A 19,097-nucleotide genomic window follows, 5' to 3' on the forward strand; every position below is an offset into this window, starting at 1 on the left:
TCCATCCATGCAATAATAGAGTTTACTTTTCTCTCTCTAGTCTCTCTTTCAACTCTAATCTAGCATGTGTGGATGTGATTAGGATTAGGGTTTGGGGCATGCTTTGTGCTAATTAGCTCATCTCCTCCTCTTGATTCACCTTCTTCTCTCTATTCCCTTTTTCTTGAGAGTAGTTAATCATTGCATGGTGATTGGCTTCACACGAGCATTACCACTCTTACCTTCGTGAGGAGAGGTTGCACTACATATTGGAGGATAATCCATGTTGGTGTGATTATAAGTGTGATTTTACTACATATTGGAGGATAATCCATGTTGGTGTGATTATAAGTGTGATTATAAGTGTGATTTTACTACATATTGGAGGATATCAGTGTGGTTATGAGTGTGGGCAAAGTGAGGATGATCCACTCTTATCTTCATGAGGAGGGATGGTTGCACTACACATTGGAGGATGATCCACATTGGTGTGATAATAAGTGTGGGTGAACTGAAAAAAAAGAGCTCTCCAAATGCAAGGGTGAAGCTCTTGAGCTTTTTGGTTTGGTAAGTTTCCCACATGCAAGGGCAAAGCTCTTGAACGTGGTGGTTTGGTAAGCTCTTAAGCTCATGGTGGTTTGGTAAGTTTCCCACACAAATCTAGTTAATTACTAAAAAGACCAAGTAAAGCTTAAGAAAATGTTACCAAAAGCAAAAGAGATGTGAGATTAGAGATCTAGAAGTACTTGAAGAAAAGAAAAGTGAGAAATTAACTAGTTGTAAGAAATCTCAAGGCATAGAAACTTTATATATATATATATAAAGTTTAGGGAGTAAATTCTTTAAGAGTTAGAAACTCATGCACATCAAGTGCACATCCACCTCAACACATAACTTTTAAGAGTTAGAAACTCATGCACCACCTAAACAATGTACTCTCTAGACTTTATATATCTATGTATAAAGTTTAGGGAGTAAATTCTTTAAGAGTTAGAAACTCATGCACATCAAGTGCACATCCACCTCAACACATAACTTTTAAGAGTTAGAAACTCATGCACATCAAGTGCACATCCTCAACACATAACTTTTAAGAGTTAGAAACTCATGCACCACCTAAACAATGTACTCCCTAGACTTTATATATCTATATATAGACTCTAGGGAGTACGACCTTTAAGAGTTAGAAACTCATACACATCCATCATAACACGAAATCATGAATACCATAAATACGAAAGAGGGCAGCTAGCATGCCCATTCCCCTTTAATTTTTCAAAGATGTAATAAAGTTAGTTCTAATAAAAAAAACCTATACATTAAAAGGGTGTACAGAAAGGTACCAAGGCACACTAGCATTACTTTATCTAATAAATTCCTCAAAGAACATAATGCTAGGGGTATTAGATCTCAAAGATAGTCGTCACCTATGGAAATTGGTACTGGATCTCAAAGATAGTCCTCACCTATGGAAATCATTGAAGTAATGAATTAAAATGAATTACCCTCAAAGTCTTGTAAATGTAATCAACTTTCTATGAGGACTTGGAGGTTAATGTGACATGAGCAAATACTTAACTTGTTGAGTGTGCAAGGACTTATTTATACAATCCCCCTTAATGCCATCACAAGGCTCCAAGCCAAGAGAGGGCAACAACAACAACAATAACAATCAAAGGTACATCCAAGGGTACCAATAAGCAGAAAGCCTAGACTTCAAAGAAAGGAGAAAGAAAGTAGAAAAAGAGCTAGAGGTGCAAGCCCCAAAGGTTGCAATATCCCCGAAAAAGGATAATGAACTAGAACCACAGGTCTAAAAGAAGAAGACCTCAAAGAGCACGTATAAATACTATGCATAAACAAATGCTCTTTTGTAACTATTGAAACTAGTTCGGACAAGAGCTTTGAGGCTACCCTCCCTTGCAAAGGCAACAAATGATCTCCTGCACAAACCCCCACACAAACTTACTCTTTGTAAGGAAAATAAACTCATAGATTACAAAAACCTTCCAAAGAAACTCAAGGAGTGTTAGCGGCCTTCTTTCCCTAACAAAGAGAAAACAAAAGAAAGGAAAAAACACAGAGAAGGAAAAAAGGGAAAACAAAACTTGTATCCATTGTAGCTCTCAGAAATTCATAGTCGTGAATGACTCAATGCACATACACAAGGCACATAGTAGGTGAACACCACCTAACTAACCCTGGCATGCCTGGCTCTATAATAAAGTGTGTCGGCTCACCGCCTCCGACATTCGGCTCGGTTGACCGGTCGGCTATCCGGCCGCCAACACTTGGCACACTCGATGGGTCGGATTCCCAATCTGATAGCCCAAACCCACAATCATAGGGTCAGGCCATTGTCGTGCACACAACATGTAGCTAGTGCAAGTACATTGCAACCATTTCACGACAACATGCTAGGGTTGGGAACCCATCAGATACAATGCCATCCACCCATGATCATACAAAATGAAAACATAAAAGCATGTGGTCACAATAATGTCCACACTCCATTGGCATGGAGTAGACATGACGTAGGCATAACATTGCCCATCAAAAAGATATGTCGATGAAGCTCTAGCATCTGCTACATGCGGATGTATCCTAATTTTCATATCGGCTCGATGAACGTGGCACATCATCTCCAAAGAAATTTGCTAAATAGCACAAGAGTGTGTGCATAAGCAACAATTCAAGAACTCTATCCACATTTACATCATGCTGTGTAGGCTCAACAAGAACACTCAAACCATGCTCCCACTACATCTGGCATACAAGCATAATCTGCATGATCCACATCCTCTTCCGTCAAACCAAGATGCATCAACCTCTGCAAGGCTATCACCATGGATAGGCACTCCATCATTGGCAATAAGCATGTCAAACCAGTCTATGCTGTCATCCTGATAGAAACTAGAAACTAGATTTTCTGGACTATCTGCACCATGAGAGAAACCTGATGCAAGGTTAGAGACATCCAAGGGCATCACTTGGCTCTTCTGTCCTTCACGCTTCTTCCATGCTCTCTCAACCTTCACCATAACCATCCCATCATCATGGCTAGAACTACCATTTGGAGGTTTTGAATCTCCCCTCCTCAACATCCGAGCATAAACTACATACTGGTGATTCTCCTACTTATCCATCCAATGTGTCTCGGCACGTGAGGGCTTCTCCGAGCTCTCGCACAGTGACTCTTCTCCTCCCCAGCCTCACCCTTTTTTTGATGCATCGAAGCATCCTGGAGATCGTCCTCCATGGTCTCTTGCCTATGTATCGGAGGATTCTGACATGTGAGGGCATTCTTGGGCTCTCTCGGCCACATAGATCCTCCGCTGCCTCATCCTCTATCTCATCCATGGGTGCATGTTGCACCTCGTCCTGCTCATCCATCCGAGCATCCTCAAAGCAAACATATTGCTCATTCATATGAGCATCCATCATGTATGTATCCTGCGCCTTCATTTAAGCATCCATCCAGTAACCAATCTGCTCCTCGAGCTTTGTCTTTGGTGTCATGGGGCTGTCCAGTCCCCTTTGCTTATCTGGATCGGCATCATCTTCAATATCAGAAAGAGCTTGTGTCTCCTCAACAAGTTTAAGATTGCATACAAGAATTTTTCCCTATCATGCGGCATTGCTCCAAGGCAGCCATAGCATTCGGGAAATCTCCTTGCCAGTTTTCTTTGTCTTTTGCTCTTACTTCCACCCCATCATGGCACAATACACTTGTTCCAAGAAATCCAATGCTTCCTTATTGAGCCCTTCATCAGCATATCTAGAGATTAGAGCATTTCAGGAGACTGACTCTTGGACTAACAGTGTATTGAACATCTCTTGTGCTTCTACAAAAGAAACCCACATTTGAAGAGAACCTTCTCATTACTTGGAACTAGATCATCCTGATCCAGAGTAGCCCGAACATGAGAATATGGGGGTTCAAGAAGACAATGCACATTCAAGGAGGTGACTTGGACGTCTCTTTCCTCCTCCCCCTTCCATGCACATACCATCGGTCCACCATATATTTGATGAGCACATGGTCCTCCATTATCTTATGTAGCATTTGATGACCATGACTCTATGGAATGCATATCATTAGCACATGGTCCTCCATTATCTTATGTAGCATTTGATGACCATGACTCTATGGAATGCATATCATTAGCTGACCAATTGGATGCATAACCTGTTTGAGCATCAAGAATAAGATCCAACACAATTGCATCAGCACATGGTCCTCCATTATCTTATGTAGCATTTGATGACCATGACTCTATGGAATGCATATCACATAGAGATTTTTGCTTTGCAAGGATATAGGTAAGATGCTTGCCATATCCACAAGGACACTAGGCAACTTTCACTGCATATTCAGATTTTGTTGGCTCCTGTGGGGCAACCTCTAGTGATTCCGCTTCATTTTGTCTAGTCACCACATCTTTCGGATGAACCACCAGGTCAGCGGAATCACTATGAACCACATCATAAGCATTTGCCACTGCTGTATGCAACCGAGGCATTGCCATCTGGGCTACCAATGCCATTGGGTTATCATAAACCAAATTGAAAGGATCCCAAGGCAACCCTTCCCCACATACATCATCTGCAGTAAGAGCCTCCTCCTCTGGATCATTTAATAAATCTGCCATCAACTATGCATAGGATGGAGACTCTGCAAAAGCTTGCTTTGACAGATTGTTGGCCATAGGATGGGCATCCTCATATACATGATCTTCATCCACCACATGGGGACATTGTCCACCGGGCAACACCTGCTCCAAGCTAGGCCAAAACCCAATCCGGATTGATCATGCGGATGTCGGTATGTAGGAGGTACAAAACCGAAACTTGGAAACTTCTCAGCCCAAGTGTTCATGACCTCTACTTCCCCGCTTGGTGAGAACATGTGCCATACATCTGGTACATCATGGGTGATACGGTTCCATCCTCATCGGGAAGAGGGACATGTTGCTCATTCAGCTTATGCCATGTACCATCACTAACATGGGGAATTTAATCAATGTGCTACTTTTGATCATCACCATGCTCTTCAAGGTGCAATAAAGCACCTCCATTACCTTTACAAGAGCCATATCGCGCCCAGCTGCACAAACTTCTCCCTCTCTCTCTCTCCCTCTCTCTCTCTCTCTCTCTCTCTCTCTCTCTCTCTCTCTCTCTCTCACACACACACACACACACACACAGAACTATATGTGTGTGTCTGTGTTGTATACGGTTCTGTGTGTGTGTGTGTGTGTGTGTGTGTGTGTGTGTTGAGAGAGAGAGAGAGAGAGAGAGAGAGAGAGAGAGAGAGAGAGAGTGTGTGAAAGATTGTGTCTGTCTGTGCATGCATGTCTGTGTGTCTACGTATCTGTGTGTGTGTGTGTGTGAGAGAGAGAGAGAGAGAGAGAGGAGTAAGCAAACTTACCTATTTTGCCATTGCTTTCTGGTTACATGGGCATGGATGCTCGATTCTCTTTCTGTCTATCGCTAGAATCTCTCTCTGTCTCTATGGGTTCCTGAAAACACTGGATGCTCTCTCTCTCTCTCTCTCTCTCTCTCTCTCTCTCTCTCTCTCTCTCTCTCTCTCTCTCTCTCTCTCTCTCTCTCAAATATGAGAACTGTTAATAGTGACGTGAGGATTAAATAACTTTAAACGAGCCCACGTGTGTAGTAATAACAAACACGTGTGATGTTGACAATTGACACGTGGGGTTTGTGAATATTAAAAACGACTCTTTTTTTATTCTATTTGCATAACGGTGCGCCTGAGAGAGAGAGAGAGAGACAGATCCATCGAGCACGATAGCGATCCATCGACCACGATAGCCATCCATCAAGCCACCAATAGCTTTGGTATGTGTTTCTCTTGCACACACTCATGCACGCACGCGCGCACACACACACACACACACATGCAGGAACACAGAGACACACACACTCATGCACGTACACAAAATGAGACACACACACACACATACACACACACACACACACACACACACACATAAGGAGAAACACATACAACACAGACATACACATCAAGTAATGTTAGAGAGAGAGAGAGAGAGAGAGAGAGAGAGAGAGAGAGAGAGAGAGAGAGAGAGTGGGTGGTTTTTGTGCGATTTGGCGCGATAAGGCACTTTGAAGCCAAACTAAAGAGCTCTATCGCGCCATGCATACACACACATACACAAACACATATACACTTACATGACATCCACAAATACACACACACACACACACACACACACACACACACACACACACACACACACACACACACACACACATGTACACACACACACAGAGAGGGATATGAAGAGATAGATAGATAGATAGATAGATAGATAGAGAGAGAGAGAGAGAGAGAGAGAGAGAGGTATTTTTGCAGTTTGGCACGATATGGCACTTGCATGTCTAGCACAAGTTTGATATCGCACCAAATTGCCTTATTATTATAAAGGCCTCGCTGGTGTGGTCTAACACAAGACATACAGAAACACACACACACACGCACGCACACACACGTGCACGCGCATGCACACGCACACGCACACGCACACACACACACACGCACACACACACTTACACACTTACACAGAGAGAGAGAGAGAGAGAGAGAGAGAGAGAGAGAGAAGAGAGAGAGAGAGAGAGAGAGAGAGAGAGAGAGAGAGATTGTGTTATGTCTCTTTCTACCAAGCTAATTGGTAGATTATGGCAAGAACAAAGGCCACTGCAAGGAGACAGGGTAAGGGGCCTGGTTTGGTCACAAAGGCTGCCTCTCAGAAGAAGCCAAGGAAAGGAAAACCTATCCATATTCTGAAGAAGGCCAGAACAAAAAGATTTTCACAGAACTTTTACATTCTGAGGGAGATCAGGAAGGCGCAGAATTGTGTAGAGTTATGTGCTTCCAAGCTCCCTTTCCAGAGGGTGTGCAGGTCTATATGTGAGAACTGGAGCCTATCTGTAAGGTGGAAGAGGACAGCCTTGCTCTGTCTACAGGAGGCTACTGAGAAGACTTTCTCATAGAGTACTTCAATGACTTGTGTGTCGTGTATGCCCATGCACATAGGATAACTATAATGCCCAAGGATAGTGAGACACTGAAGAGGCTTAGGTGGAGGTATGAGAAGCTTCTACACCACCCTGCAGAGCTTGTAGACCCAAAGATGAAAAACATCCTCATGATTTCGCCAGCAAGAGCTCCTCAGGATAAAATAAAAATTATAGATAGTACACATGATATTAACACAAGAGCTAGGGTAGAACAGGAGGCCAGACAGGAGGAAGAGCAGAAGGCAAGAAAAGACAAGGATCAACAAGTAAAATCAAACCCAAAGCATTAGGAGAAATGTGGACTCAATTGTGGGCCCTATAAGAAGTGCCAACTCAGCTTAGAGAGAGAAAATAAAAAAGATTTAAAACATATCCAAATTTGCAATTCGGCTCATTTTTAACTATTAGTAGGTTTAAATATATTAAAATATACATATTCTTTCAATGAGGTTTCATCATGAGGCGGCATTCTTTGTTGGATGCACCTTGATCCAAAAGGAGTTGGACAATCCATACTGCGATGTCCAAATCCTTGATAGTTATAGCATTTAACTCCCTTGTTCAAGGGTGGAACTTTTGAAGTTGAATTCCAGGGGATTGAGTTTCATCATAAGGCGGCATTCGTTGTTGGATGCACGTAAAAGTTGGAGGCGGCATTCTTTGTTGGATGCACGTAAAAGTTGGAGGCGGCATTCTTTGTTGGATGCACCTTGATCCAAAAGGAGTTGGACAATCCATACTGCGATGTCCAAATCCTTGACAGTTATAGCATTTAACTCCCTTGTTCAAGGGTGGAACTTTTGAAGGGGATTGAGTTTCGAGAAAAGGACATTTCTTCCATTCTGGAACTTCCCATATCCTGGGCTTTTGACCCTGATATCTCTTAGGCGGTGGAAGGTTGGAATCACCTTCTGGAACTAAAAACCTTTTGAAAGGTGATGGTGCTGGCTTTGGTGGGACCTTGACATCAAAGGCCTTGGAGAAATCCTTCGCCATCCGCACTGCTTCGGCCATGGAAACTGGCTTGGCGTTCTTCACCAAAATATTCAAAGGTTCGTTCAGTCCCCGAATGAACCTTCAGCTGTTCTTCATTCAGTGTGGTGGTGAGTATTTGAGAAGGAGAGCAAATGCTTGGTGATATACTTCAATAGTTCGGCTCCCCTGGGTTAGCTCTAAGAATTCGTTCATCTTTGTTTCCAAAAAGCCAAGAGGATAGAACCTCGTCCTTAGGTAAATTTTGAGATCATTCCATGTCTCGGTATTCCAATCCAGACGGTTTGTCTTGCAGTGGTTTCTCCATGCCACTCTGGCTGTTTCTACTATCTTCAGCCTTCTTGCAAGAGCCATTTTTCTCTTCTCATTGTACCCAGTGACATCAAAGTACTCTTCCATTGCTTCGATCCACTTCTCCACAGCCTTGCCCAAGTTTTTCCCTTCACCCCCCTTGAAAGACCCAGGCTGCAAACTATGAAGAGTTTTATGAACATCCAAGTCAAGCTCTTCCTCATCGAGTTGGGGGTTATCATTTCTACCACGACGACCTCGATCCATGTTCCTATCAATACGAATAATCTTGTTAAGTCCCTTTATTTATGATTTGAATCCAATTTTTGATTCATCTGACTCTGGGGTTCTTTAGATAGGTCGGTTCCCCATAGAATCGTGGAATAAAGATACTCGCATTATTAGATAACAATTCATTCAGAACATATCGTTCATATCTTTAACACAATAATGGTCTATTAGATCGAAATTTCAATATGAGAACAGTACTCCATGGGGGATTTTAACTTTATAGATTTTTAATTTGTCATCCCTTAACTTGATCCACGGGGTCAAGAGTTAACAGTAGCAATCTGTCAGCACAATCCACTAATTTCATAGTGATTTGCTGAAGTCATTATCATCATTCCAATTACAAACATCAACATAGGGACTCGTCCCATTCATCCTCATTGTGGTTTTGCTCAGTTTATCGCTTTTCAACCAAAAATTCAAGAATCATCATTTTTTCAATCAAAATCCAATTCAACTCATCAGTTCTCAATAAAAATTTTAAAATCATATTAGCCACATTCGAATTCATCATCTGGATAGCATTTTAGCTTATAATTTCAAGATCTTAGATTTACTCGTATATACTACTAGTAAAGAGCTGCAGTTATACCCTCGGTGTATATGGGTAGTCACGGTCCTTGGAACTATAAGGTAAATACCATCATGTCTAGACCTCAAGCAAGTCAGGGATTCCATATAATTGCAATACTTCCATCTAAAGACCCAATTATCAATTTAGGAATCAATTTGTACGAGTTCACTGTAGTGATGGGATCCAATTAGAAATTTGGTTAGGTTTTGTCCCAGGTCCCCTAGCTTAGAGAGGGCTTTCAAAAAGAAGAGAGTGAAGGCAGATTGAGGGGTGTAGTCCCTGTGGATAATGGCGATGCCATCCACAGGAAGTTGACTAAGATAGTGCGCCAAGGCAACATCATGTCCATGGACCTTGGCTTGGTCTCTGCTGCTGTCGCCTCTCCCAGCAAATGCGTCAATTTCAACCACCCTCTGCAATCAAAGGAAAAATCAAAATATTTTCCTACATAATTACAAATGTTTGTAGGTTGTAAAAGGTCGATTATTACCTCTTGCTCAATGTCTTCTTTTGCCAAAGTGCTGGTGGGGGCGGAGAGGTCAATCGAGGACTTAGCCTCATCCTTTTTTGGTGCTTGGGTCTCCTCCATCACTCCAACAACAAGGGTATCCTTTTCAGCCTCTAGCTTGTCTTGTAAGGTTGTGGTTTCCTCCTCTAGAACTAGGGCTTGCTTCGCGGTCTCACACAGTTTCCTTGACCAAAGAAACTGTCTCTGCGATAGATTCTCCAAGGGGGGTAATATAGCACTATCTAGGTGAGGACCGAGGTTGGACGTATCAAGGTCCACCTCACATCGCCGCATGCATATAATGCCCAAGCATTCGTCCATTCTCAAGCCAACTGCATTTTCAAGGTCGTGAAGAAATAAGTATTCTTCACCTTCCACCACAATGGTGCTCAAGAGATTGATCTCAAGCTCTGGCAGCACCTTGCTCTCCTCGTGTGGGGAAGATGGCCCCGAATCTTCTACTACAATATGGGCTGTTCAGCTGTAGATTGTGCACCCTCTAGAAAGTGCTCTGATGCAAGCTGCTCTTCTACACCAGCACTCGTTTCTACTGCCTTCACTTCCTTGTCATCCCTCAAATACCCTGCCAACTGCACTGCAGGCATCTCTACCTCCTCATCCGAATCCTCATCTCATCGATGAGGAACGTAAAAGTGGCAAGCCACGAGAGGAACCTAGTTCCTAAATTGCCCTTCCCCAACCTCTTCACCTCTTGCTTATTGAAGGTACAGTAAGCTCCTGCAGATGTCGATGAAGCGTTCAAGGTGCAAGATGTAGGGGCGGGCATATTGTTGAATGTACTTAATGTAGGGGTAGGCATATTGTTGAATGTACTTAAAAGCAGCTCAATAGGCACCCATCAATCATTGGGGCAATGGGGAAAGGAGATGGAGTGGGGAGCCAAGTATTGCTCCATGTATGCAATCTGCGTCTCATAATGTTGGGACACGCAATGGCAGGCGACTTTTCAAAGTCGACTTCACGAGAGAACATGACAAAGAGCTCGCTCTTGCCTGCCCATGGGGTGGTGGAGAGGAACTCACAGAAGTTGTCAAAGTGGGTAGCCATGTGAATGCAAAGAGATAGTGTGAGCTCGTGCTTGGTTTCTATCACGTGAAAATGAGAAAGAAGGCACCTTTGGCTATTTATAGTTAAAATTTAAAGTTTGGCCTTTTCACAATAGACCGATAGACAAAAAAATTACAGTTTGCAAAAAATATTAAGATTTGAATTAAATAAAGATTGGTTAAAAAAGAGCCTGCTACAAAATTACAAGCATGTCATCTAATCTAAAATTGTAATAATGTCTTCATTTTTTGCCCCTCTTGTGACATTTACTTCATGTTGATCTCCATCTCCTTGTTGACTTGAAAGCTTGTCATTGCCTTCACCTCGATCCTGAAACTCTTGCCCCTCACGTGCATCAAAACAGAGGCTATTTTCCCATATACTCAGTTCATCTTCAAGCTCTTCCACATGCCTACTATGTGTTGGTAGGGCTATGCACCTTGCTGCTGCTGAAAATTCAAGGTCCCCCATTTGCCATGATTCTGAGACCACGGTTTTTTCCTCCTTATGCTTTCCAATCTGTAAAAATATAGAAAGTGGCACAATAACCAGAAAGTGTCACGGTTAATTCTAGACATGTAGTGGAATCAGATATACCTTTCTTCTCATCAACTTGAAACTTGACTCTTCCACATTGTCAAAGCCCATGATGCTAAAGTGTTGATGCAGGTCTGCTAGGCTCCAATGCTTGCTTGCCACTTGCTCAATCCATCCATTTTGCATCATCACAGCTACCTTAATAGGCATAATTTCTTCTTCTAAGGCTTGAAGTGGGATCCATGTCCCGTGCTTTTGCATCCATCTTTGGTAGTGCAGACGCATGTACAAAATAGGGCGTGCCTTCAAGAACCCGAAAGACAGTGTAGAATCTATTACATTGCACTTGTACACATCACCTTGATGTGACCCCTCATTAACCTCCCAACCCTCTCCTGCATTACACTTGTATACATCACCTTGATGTGACCCCTCATTAACCTCCCAACCCTCTCCTAGTAATCCTTGAATGAGGTCAGACCATACCTCCTTACAAATATACATTGTTTTTGTTTGGTGCATTGGCATGGAATTGAACATGTGCACAAAAACATGTAAAGGACAAAACCAATTTAGCCCTACTGACCTAGATGCCTTTGAAAACTTGAGTGATGTCTTGATATCACTTACCATCTTAAACTTTAAGCATAAGATGGTCCAAGCATCAGGTTTGGGCCATTTGGGATTGTTAAGAGAGGGGGGTTGGGGATCTCTTCTAGCTTGCCAAATCAACCAGGTTTTTTATCTACAAAATATGAATGAGAAAAGAAAATGATATTGTTGTGTAGTACAAGATCACTAGGGCTTTGAGATACAAACGTTGCCTCTCCAATGCATAGCATAGAAAACTCCAGTGAGGCTTTGGAGTGGTTGTTCCTCAACATAATTAGAGGGGAAAATATCTGCAGAGAGATAAGAAAATGGAGAATCATAAGAAAATTTGAAACAAAAAATCCAATATTAGCATGTTGTTAAAGCTGTGTTTTACACTGACAATGTGAAGGAAACCTTGGTCATTAGCCTTGAATGTACAGGTCTCCAAGGCTATACACATGTTGCACTATGGCAACCAGTCCTTCCTTCTTAGTATGCTTGAAGCCTTGTAGCCACCCCTTCCAATGATGTAGCATATTCCCCAGTTGACGCACTCGATGTGGTCCCTTAGAGCTTGGCTGCATGTAGACCCAAGCCCCAACCCCGAATCTTGTTGGAGCCCAAACTCCATTCTCATCTCTTGTGTTATGCAGCACAAGCTCTTCCACCTTCTCCCTAGGTCTTCTCACATTACTGGAAGAGGCCATGGTGGTAAGAAAACAGAAGGGAAAAGAAAAGCTTGTTTTACAACAGAGGAGTGGAGAGGAGAGAAAGTTTAGGGTTTTCAGTGTAGCAATGGAAAGCTTAAAAGAGTATTAGAGTTTGAGAATAGAGAGAGAGAGAGAGAGGCAGATTGAGAGGGAGGGAGCTTGAGAAGGAGGGAGAGCTTGAGAGGGATGGAGTTTCTGCAGCAATGGAGAGCTTAGAAAAGGAAGAAAGAGGGAGAGGGAGCTTGAGACTGAGGGAGCTTGACAAGGAGGGAGAGCTTGAGAGGTATGGAGTTTTTGCAGTAATGGAGAGCTTAGAAGAGGAAGAAAGAGGTTCAAAATGAGCTTTCCAAACCTAGAGTATATTGGGGGGAAGTTTGAGAGGGAAAACACACTTTTGGGAAAAAAAATTAAAATTTTCAATTTTTAGGGTTTTTAATCTGCGCCATTCTAGGTGGGGGGACCTCTAAGTTTGGGCCCAAGAGGTAGGGGGACAAGAGTAGTAATTAGGCCCCATTAGCAAACCAAAGCCTAGACTCCCTAGGATCAAAGGAGTCAAAAATGTGCACCCAGCCCTCTTCTTATTGGTCCATTCCTAATTAAAAGTTAATCCAAGAGGCCCTCTTTGGGTCCCAAAAAATCCTAATGTCGAACGAGCCGGGCCAGACTCGCAGGCCATTTCAAGGATCTATATTTTCCTGACTCAGTGGAGAGATGGTAGCACAAGTGGTTTGCAGGGCAGTATGTCCACGCGTCTTGGGACCAGCATGCGATGCTGAGGCAGAATCTCTCATTGACCATGATTCTGATGAAGCTGAAAGTGATACATGGTGTTATTTTATATCACTCAACGCCTCAAAATTTCAAACTTTTATGCCAAATCTACAGACTCCTTAGACGTTTTATTCCTAAGGAGAAGATAGTAGCTCTCTTGGCAATAAGGGAACATTTGTATCAGGGCATGTTCTAGTTGGTTTTCTAATCACACTAGCATAGTCTTTCCATGTTGCATCTACATCTGCTTTAAAAATCTTCTTGTATACTAGAAGTGTCGCCAATCTAGGCATTGGCATAAGAGTCTAATGTCGCCTAAGATTTTTTGGTCAAGGGCATAGTCTTGTGACACGGCATCATGCATGGCATTTTCCTTGTACATATCTGCATGTTTCATACCCAAATATATTAAATTAAAAAAAACTTAAAATCTTGAAACTCACTATACTCATGCACTGAGCCCTTTTATCTTATGACTAGAAGCCTCTACATTAGAAGCGAAGCCATCCAAGTACATTTTGCATGAGGGGATCTTGGCAGCATTTTTTCAGGCCCAAGATAAGACCCATCACCTAGATTACCCCTCAATTGCTCTTCTTGCACATGTTGTTCATTTTACTATGGAGCATATAGACACTTGTATTTTTCAAGTGCATGCATTTGGCACTATTATTTGTTTATACCTGTGCACATGCATATACACTTACTCTTGGCTTCACCAATTTTGACATCGACAACCACTCTGTATTGCTACATCATGCAGATACCTCCAAAACCTCTTACAGTCAGGAACACTAAGGCCTCTACATTGACAACCAATGATCTCTTCACACATCAGTAGTACGGCTAATCTTCAAATTTCTTCAGACTATGATTTTCCATGCATAGGTCCGAGGATGGACCTACTTCAGGCAGGGGGGAGATGTTAACCACATGGTGGTTAATTGGGTAATTGGCTTAAGTGGGCCCAACAACACATTAAAAGGGAGATGATTTTCAAGACAAAAGTGATACTATAAAGAGATTCCAAGTTCTGGTGTTTTCCTCTTTCTCTTTTGAACCCATGTCCCAGGAAAAATTCAAGGCTTGAATCTATGTTTTGATAAATGAGATCTTGGGATATAGAGCTTGGTTTGTGTTATCTTGATTGATTATATTGAGTTGAACAACTGTGGATGCATTTCTAAAGTCTAGGAAGTCAGCTTCTATCAAAAGCAGAGTGCTTGTAATGTGAAATCCCTTGATTTTTAAGGTGCCTGAAGGCCTGTGGATGTCAGGTGGGGTCAAGAGAGGTTTTTGGAGGAATGACTGAACTTTTGGAGGGGATCTGGTTGAATTAGCAGTTAGTTGAGTCGGAAGCAACACTATCATAGTTGTGTCAGAAATAAGTTAACTAAGGGTAGCTGACATGTTCTGGGAAGATCCAAGGAATGTATTTGAGGATTCCTAACCTGGGGGAAGCATTCTAGGAGCTTGGCTAACGTGCTTCTGACTGGGGACAATAGCAAATTTCAGATTCTATCGACAGCCAGCTGAGCACCACAACTGAGTGACATTTTGATCAGCTAGGGTCGACAGAGCCATCTAGGTGGATGTTGAGAGGTGTCAAAAGCTTGTGCTGTGACTGGGAGGATAATTGTAGGTATGTGTTAAGTTCAATTGAAGGAAACTAAGGTGTTCAAAGGAGTCAACCGATGGGCAGATCAAAGCAAGTGGTCACCAGTCATTGGGTCTTTTCAAGGGGGCCACTTATGATGATTGAATCACCCGCACGGGGGTTTTTTAGCATTTCAAGAACATTTGATATATTTTTCCCAAAGCATAATGTAAAACAAGGGGTGTCCAAACAAGTGTAAGGCCAGCCCAAATTCACGTGTACATTATTAGGTATAGAAGCACTTGGTCTTTATTTTACAAAACAGTCACGCGTGTAGCTTGGAGGTGCAAGAAACGCTGTGCGCTAGTAGACAAGGTCACTCCACTTTGGGCTGGCAGCACTGTTGATGTATGCTGAATAGGGCTAATCAATAATCTCTCGTAATTTTGGGTGCCCGCCATTCAAGTTTGGGTGCTCGGCCTTTAAAGATTGCAGACCATTTTTTTAAGGTTTTTGTATATATAACAAATATATGAAGAAGAAAGCATGTTTTTCCTTGTGCAAAAAACAGAGAGCTCTTGTGCACCATGATTCTCTTATCTTTTTCTTTTTCTAGTGTGTGAGAGTGAGGGTGTGGAAGTGTGTGAGAGTGAGGGTGTGGAAGTGTGTGCTTGTAGGTTATCCAATTGCATTACCATAGCTACCAAACCATGAGAGGGGCCATCCAAGAGGTGCTGCATAAACTGCTTGGTGATGAACGTTGGGAGGAAGGGGAATGTTGTAGAGTCTCTCGTGAGAAGCTCAACATGGACCAGCTTGCATCATACCCACCGAATGTAAGCAAGCTCTACACTCTCTCTTAGTTGAGCATTGAAGGGTGTGTTGTGTATTTTTGTAGAGTGAGTTTAGGCAACCTTAACACACATAATCAAAGAAACCATAATCAGTACGTTATTAGATAGCGATCACTCGATAACACTTTGGCGCGATCACGATACATCTTGTTGTTTCTACATGTTTTGCTATTTGTGTTGCTTTTGAGCCCATCATTCCTTACATGTCCAAGAGAGCACATGTCAGCACGTGAGCAATGCTATTTGGTGTGTCTACAAGCTCAAGCACTTCAGTTTGCTGAATCCAACTCAGAATCCTCATACAAGGAGGAGGACAAAGAGTCTATAACTCGTCTGTCCTCTTCGGAAGTCGGGAGTAACACCTCCACCCCACCCCCACCCTGATTTCATCAAGTCAACATGCTTCCCCGCCCAACTGTCATGTTGAAGTATCGAAAATTCTCTAGGAGATCCTTAGAGGATGCAGATGACCACATTCTTCTTTTTGATAGTGTGTGGTGTGTGAATGTCCCCAAGTCAATTGACTAGAACCCGAAGAAAGCAACTTTTGTACCAACATTACAAAAGAGTGCAGCACTCTAGGTCGCTCAGTATGAGTATGCTCACTTCCCAACATATGATGCAATCAGGGATGCGTTTCTTTAAAGGTTTCAGGAGGACAAGACATCATGCATGTGTGCTGGATAAGCTACGTCAGATGAACTAGAAGAAATTGACTGTGGAGGATTATGTCACAAAGTTCCGGAAGCTTCTTCGAAGATTGGATGTGGCCAACTGGTCAACCGAAGAAGAGATCCTCAATTCCTACTTCATAAAGGGATTGAGTAAGAAACTAAAAAGAGACGTTTTGGTGCAGATCTCATGAATCTAACTCTAGAGCAACTAGTGGAATCAACACTCAAGGTGGAGAGTGTGTTGGTGCCATTGATCAAAGGCAAAATCTTGAGCAAGAGCAAGAGCGAGAGCGAGAGCAAGAGCAAGAGCAAGAGCAAGAGCAAGAGAAGAGCAAGAGCAAGAGCAAGAGCAAGAACAGGAGCAAGAGCAGGAGCAAGAGCAAGAGCAAGAGCAAGAGCAAGTCCAAACGTTACTCTTTCAATTCTTCGGATGACAAAGAGGAGGAAGATTATGATATCTAAGATTCCAATGAAGAATCAGAGGATGAGGAGCAAAAGCCACACAAAGACAAAGAGGAAGAAGGAAGGGAAGGCAGCCAAGGATCTGGTTGTTGTAGCCATGGCTCAATTGTCTAGCAAACAAAGTGAAGATCCCTCAAGAAGTCTGATTGGGCACCTGGTGTGCGAGATGTTAGAATCACTGCCATGTGGCCAAGGAATGTGGCTTAAATGCCCTTTGGTGTGCAATCTGCACAATTTCCACACATAACATGGATGCATGCCAATACAATGGAAGGCACTTACCTCAGCCAATTGTGATACTAGCCCCGATGGTGGTGTGGCGATAGTTCAACCTACCCCACAAATGGCTCCGCAGAGGAACAATACCAAAGGCCTCCATTTCGCCCAAGAGGATTTGCTTACAAGTATGTCCCCGATACACAATGCCCTCTCCAAATTTCACTTATTTTTATTGCTAGGCACTGGGTCATCGGAAATCAAAACTGTGAGATATGAAAGAAACATAGAGCCGAGGTGGAAAGCGCTCAAGCATTGACCTCAGCCAACAGTGAATGCCGTAGAAATTATAGCTTTGGAGGAGCAGGCATAGTGGACAAGCCTACCACATGGAGGAGGCCGAATCGTTAGCCATGGCAGTGACACGGTTAATGCAACCTGACACTTCAAAGGCGGGGAAAGAACCGACCTCAGATAAGAAAGGGAAGCAAAAAGTGGTCACATGGCAAGAGCAGCACAAGGTATAGACACAAGTGTCCGATTGGGTAGAGAAGCATCAAGTTTAAGAAGCACGTCAGAAGATGGAGAAAGAAAGAAGGAGGCCGATAACTTAGTAAGAAGCTAAGGTCACACTACAAAGTGATGGGCTAGCCCAACAAATAACGGGTCAAGGAGGGGAATTATCAAAGGTGCGGGAAACAATAAACCCTCAGGCACCAAGGATAGAGTAAGGGCTTAAAAGGGTACCGAAGAAAGAAACTCTTCAATATTATCTATGGGAGGATCTAAAGAAGCAACAAATCCATATGTCAGTGGAGCAGCTCCTTACCCTAGTGCCAAACTTTAGAGAGCAACTGGTATGCCGACTGATGCCCCAAGAGGAGAGGATGGGTCCATCTCAAACTCGGGAAGCCATGCACATTGAAAACATGGAGACTCCGTCGAAGGAATCTCCAATCTATGATGAAGCCATCCCAATGATCGAAGTCAAGCTATCTGGAATGGACATAGCAGAGGTACTGCTAGATTGTGGATCAGGAGTCAACATTGTTTTGGAGATCCAACATGCCAAAAACTGGGATTGAGCAGCCCTCGGATCCAGCCCCGTTTGCGATAAAAATGGTAGATGAGCGCAGGGTCCAGCCACTCAGATTAATCCTTAGGTTGACAATGGAAGTCTTAGGATTCATCTTCCAAATAGCAGTGGTGATGCTCCGCATGGAGGGTATCAAAGGTGCTTAGCCCCGTTTTGCTACTGTGGGCAGCCCCTGGCTCTGGTAGGCATGGATAAAGAAAGATTGGAATGTGGATAGAATCACCATCTAGAGAAGTAAGAAAAATATCATACTCTTAGTGGCTAGCCGCCCCGCAAGAGAGTGGAAAACCCTTCTTGGCCGCCGAAAGTAGCCGAAGGTGTCAACATGCTAGAAGGAATGGATATAGATGAAGAAGAGGAATACCTCCATCAAAATGCAAATCTGATCAACCTATTTGAGGTTGATGTGGTCAGCATCAAGGAGAAGTAACACCCAGCTCGAAATCACCACAATGAGGCAAAAGAGACTCAGCAGAATGCTCTAAGGCCAACATCAGATCAATCTAAGGGAGGACGTAGTTCCAATCAAGCAGCAAAGATATCGAATTATGCAAAAAGGGTGAAGGAAGAGTTGGATAAGCTTCTACATGTCAAATTTATATATACGATCGATCGGGCAACATGCATGTCTCGAATCGTGATCATCCCCAAGAAAAATCAACAGCTCAGGGTCTGTGTGGACTACAAGAAGCTTAATGCCATAGCCATCTTAGACCCCTTCCCTCTATCGTTCACACAGACTCCTTGTTGGATGCAATAGCCAGCCCATGAAATGTATTCATTCTTGGATGGATTTAATGGGATACAATCAGGTCCAAAT

Source organism: Cibotium barometz, chromosome 12 (assembly GCF_041138505.1).
Source record: "Cibotium barometz isolate CiBa-2024 chromosome 12, ASM4113850v1, whole genome shotgun sequence".
Classification (NCBI taxonomy): Eukaryota; Viridiplantae; Streptophyta; class Polypodiopsida; order Cyatheales; family Cibotiaceae; genus Cibotium; species Cibotium barometz.